Source organism: Mandrillus leucophaeus, unplaced genomic scaffold, assembly GCF_000951045.1.
Source record: "Mandrillus leucophaeus isolate KB7577 unplaced genomic scaffold, Mleu.le_1.0 Scaffold325, whole genome shotgun sequence".
NCBI classification, from domain to species: Eukaryota; Metazoa; Chordata; class Mammalia; order Primates; family Cercopithecidae; genus Mandrillus; species Mandrillus leucophaeus.
Genome location: NW_012103421.1, coordinates 1449844 through 1453248, shown reverse-complemented (window position 1 = coordinate 1453248; position 3405 = coordinate 1449844). Strand labels below are relative to the sequence as shown.

Genomic DNA, 3405 nt, shown 5'->3' with positions numbered 1-3405 from the left:
TGGATGGGTGGAGGGATGGATGGGTGGAGGGATGGGTGGAGGGATGGATGGGTGGACAGATGGGTGGATGGATGGGTGGAGGGATGGAGAGTTGGAGCTGCCAGGATGAACTGAGAATTTGCAAAGCAGGGAGAGGGGAGAAGAGAGGGCCCTGCAGTTTCAGAACCCCTGGAATGAGGCTGGGCCCAGGGGAGCAGGATGAAGGCTGGGCAGCCCTGAGTGGGTGGCGAGAGACCAGGCTAATCCCGAGAGAACTGGGGTGAGTGGCTTTGCCTGGTTCTGCAGAGAGGTCAGGAGAGGTCACAAGGGTTCTGGGTAAGCAGAGGGCAGCCAGGCTGCAAGTGAAAGGAAAGAAGCTGCAGAGAAGCTCCCGGGCGTGGGCAGGAGTGGCTGAGCAGGCCCAGGGTGCAGGGAGAACCAGTGTTGAAGTGATCTGGGGCCAGTGCGGGCAAGAGCAGGAAGGCCCAGGCTCATGGGGCTGGATGCTAGGCCCTGAAGCAGATCCAGAGAGGAAGGGAGACCATGAGGCTGGCCCTGCATGGGCCTAGGGGGCCGCAGGGCTGGGGGAGGGGCACGGGGCAGGGCTTCCTGAGCTTGCAGGGAAAGAAACTCCAGCTGGCCTCAGGAAGGTGGACAGGACTAGGGCTCCATCTACACCTACAGAAGGGCCTCAGAGCAACCCTGACCCCCTGGGGGTCAGCAATGCCACCTGGGCCCTGAGCCCTCCAGTTTAGCCCTAGCACTGAGGTACAGAGCCAGGGACCAGCCTGGGAAGGGCATGGTGCCCCCCACATCCAATCTGCTCTTCTCCAACCCCCAGCCCTCCTCATTTTCAAAGCGAATCCCACCTCCTCCAGGCAACTCCCCAAACCACTGCCTACCCTCTCCCTTCCCTTGGAGTGGTTCTCAGATGGTGTGGGCAGTGACACCGTCCGTGTAGATGTGTCCTCAGGCCCCAGAGGCTTGGGTGACAGCCCAGCACCCTCCAGTACCCGGCACAGGAGAAACTAGGGACAGAGGCAGCCATCAAGGGACAGGGCTTGACCAGGGGCAGAATCCCCGGGTGCCAGGATGTAAACATGCCCCCAACCCAGTCAGGCCCCTCCCCACAGCCTGCCCAGCACTGAAGGCTGCAGGGCCGAGGGCATGCTTCTGGGCTCCACTGTGGTGCCCCTGTCCCTCCATCCCCACAGTGGGGTGGGCAGAGGCAGATCCACTGCCCAAGGCTGCTGGGAATTTCCTGGAGGGGGATGGAGAGAAGAGGCTGGGCCAGGCTCCCAGCAGCCCAGCCTACCCCTCCTCCCATGCTCAGGGACCCTTGAAAGCTAGAGGCCAGTACCCTTGGGACAGGTGGGCATAGGCTGAGCCCTGGCAGGAGGCAGTGGTACCAATGACATATGGGCAGCCTCAATCTAGGAAGGGGGCTGAGTGCCTGCGTGGGAGTGGCCCTGAGCCCCCATCTCCAGCAATAGCTACGATTTCCAAAACCTTTCAGAGGTTGCCCAGCCCCAGTCCTCCAAGGTTGGTGGGGAGGAGGCATTCCCTGGAGTTGGTAGTGATGGTACTTTGCTTTTTCTCTGAAAGAGTCCCCCAGGTTCCTATCCTCGTGGCACCCCCATCTTTGAGAACTTGGGGCCTGAAACTGTCCCAGACCCTCTGGATTCAGGTGCACAACTATGAGTATGAGTCTGGCTTCCAACCGCTCTCGTTTCTCCCATGTGTGTGATCAGGGGACAGAGGGAGGTGTCCACACCCCTAAGGCTTTCCTTCCCCTCCCCTCTTCTCCTATGCCCCTCTGCCCGCTCCCAGGTGCTCAGCCCCTTCCCTCCCTCCCGCAATCCAGTACCCTAGTCAAAGAGTGGAACACTCAGAAGATTATGGCTTTCAATGCTTTATTGGGATTGCAAGCGTTAACAGGTTAGTGACAAAAACCCAAGCATGGGATTTTGCCAGAAATATTAGCGTTAAAAGAGCTGAGTTGAGTCAAACACGGGCCGCAAGGTGGACTAAGGCGGCAGGTACAGGTGACATTCAGTGTTTGGCGTGGGGGTCTTCAGTTGATGGCAAAGGAGGGGACCCAAGAGGGGGCCCCCGCTGAAGACATTGGGGACACGGGGAGGAGATAAGATGGAGAGCCACGACCAGGCACGGAGGTCAGGCAGGCAGCCCGGGCCAGGATGGTGAGTGGCCCAGGGGAGAGCTGCAAACCTGGGGGTGCAGGGGGTCCGTCGGCAGGTGCCCCGGGGACACCCACTCTGGTGAGGCCGAATATAACACTGGGTGGGTGGGCGTCCCGACGAATGGGCAGGTAATTTGGGGTGCCTCGAAGTGTTTTGGATCTCAGGCCAATGTGGGTTCTCCAATTGTGACAATTTGGCTCTTTGGGCTTCTGTCCAATGTTCCGAATGGCCCACTCTCAGGGCACTTGCCGAGGGACCCTCTGCGACTGAGGTGGGCTGGCATGGACGACCCCCGGGGTCATGCCAGCCCCGTCGCCAGGACCCAGAAGCCTCGGGCCTCTAGACTTCTAGTCGGGCTGCCTGCAGGGGGGCTGAGCTGGGGGCACAAGTGGGGGCGAGGTAAACCTCCCAGACGCCGAGTCCCTGCCACAGCCCTAGGCGCCGCGGTGGTGGCTGCTTCGGCATCGCCAGACCCGCGGGCTCCGGGGCCCCAGCAACCTGGTCGATGGGCAGACCTGGCAGCTCTCCTGCTCTGTGGGCTCAGACCTGCCTGACCTCCCTACTCTCCGACCTCACCCCACCTTGCCCCCAGGAGGTCCTACAGAGCTTCGGACCTCCTGGAGACAAGGCAGGGTGCTGAGGGGCGGGCAAGATGCCACCGAGGGAGAGCGGAGGGCTCCTCAAGTGTGCGGAAGGCGGCCACCCTGCACCAGCCTGATGGAATCCTCTGTCTACACACCTGCAACCCCTTCCCCTCCGGCCAGCCTTGGGCCAGCCGGAAGCCCCCTCCTGTGGCCTCCGAGCACCCTCCTGACACCTGAGGAGACCCTGCCCACTCCCCCCTCCGCCCTCAGGACCTCTGGGGACCAGCCACTGTCCCCAGAAGCCAGGTCGGACAGTGACCTTCTCCACTCCCCTCTGACTTCTCCAAGGGGGCTCAGTGGCCAGTGCCCACCCGGAGGCTCCACCCTCAACCCAACACAAGCAACAGGGACAGATAAAAACAAAATTCAATCAGGGCGATAAATGGCGGAGGGCAGGACGTGATGGTCTCAAGCTGGCTTCGTGCATTCTTGCTTTTGTCACTGCCCCCCTGTTACATAGGGAGGGGGTTTAATTTGGTTTCTGAGCGCGTAAAGCTAAGGAGGGATCAAAAAAAAAAAACAAAAAAAAAAAAGGAAAAAATGCCCCAAGAAACAAAGAGGGGAAATAGATCAATTGACGT

The 3405-nt window shown here is 60.4% G+C and overlaps 1 long non-coding RNA gene across 1 annotated transcript in view; it reads left to right on the top strand.

Annotated features, from left to right (window-relative positions):
* The window catches only part of LOC105545325, a 15699-nt gene extending 12358 nt beyond the window's left edge, over nucleotides 1-3341 (top strand). Inside the window, exon 3 of the long non-coding RNA XR_001006901.1 lies at nucleotides 2557-3341. This is a non-coding gene — a long non-coding RNA (uncharacterized LOC105545325). The remainder of the gene's footprint in view (nucleotides 1-2556) is intronic.
* Nucleotides 3342-3405: the final 64 nt, after the last annotated feature.